The sequence below is a fragment of the Sapajus apella genome, unplaced genomic scaffold (assembly GCF_009761245.1).
Source record: "Sapajus apella isolate SASKATOON/1434 unplaced genomic scaffold, GSC_monkey_1.0 scaffold62, whole genome shotgun sequence".
Lineage (NCBI taxonomy): Eukaryota > Metazoa > Chordata > Mammalia > Primates > Cebidae > Sapajus > Sapajus apella.
The window spans coordinates 18,580,502-18,580,925 of record NW_022437002.1 but is presented as its reverse complement, the minus strand read 5'-3'; positions in this window follow the sequence as shown (position 1 = coordinate 18,580,925).

Below are 424 nucleotides of genomic sequence, written 5' to 3'. Positions count from 1 at the left end.
TCCTTCCTTCCTTCCTTCCTTCCTTCCTTCCTTCCTTCCTTCCTCTGTCTCTCCTCTCTTTCTCTCTCTTCTCTCCCTTCCTGCCTCCCTCCCTCCCTTCTTTCCTTCCTTCCTTCCTTCCTTCCTTCCTTCCTTCCTTCCTTCCTTCCTCCCTCCCTCCCTTCCTTCCTTTCTCTTTCACAAAGGTCTGGTGCTGGGCACCAGTGACCTCATCTTTCCCATCTCCCAAACTTCTAGGGGGTAGAATGTGATGATGACACCATCATCACAGGGTCACACCCCAAAGAAGGGAGCAGCAGAGCTTTTGCCCCTTAGGTGGAGCCTCTGGTCTCTACTAAACCTTAACCACCCAGCTTGATGAAAGTAGGCCCCTGGACCCTCAAACCCTAACACTGCCCCCTCCTCCTGGCATTTGGGCACTGTG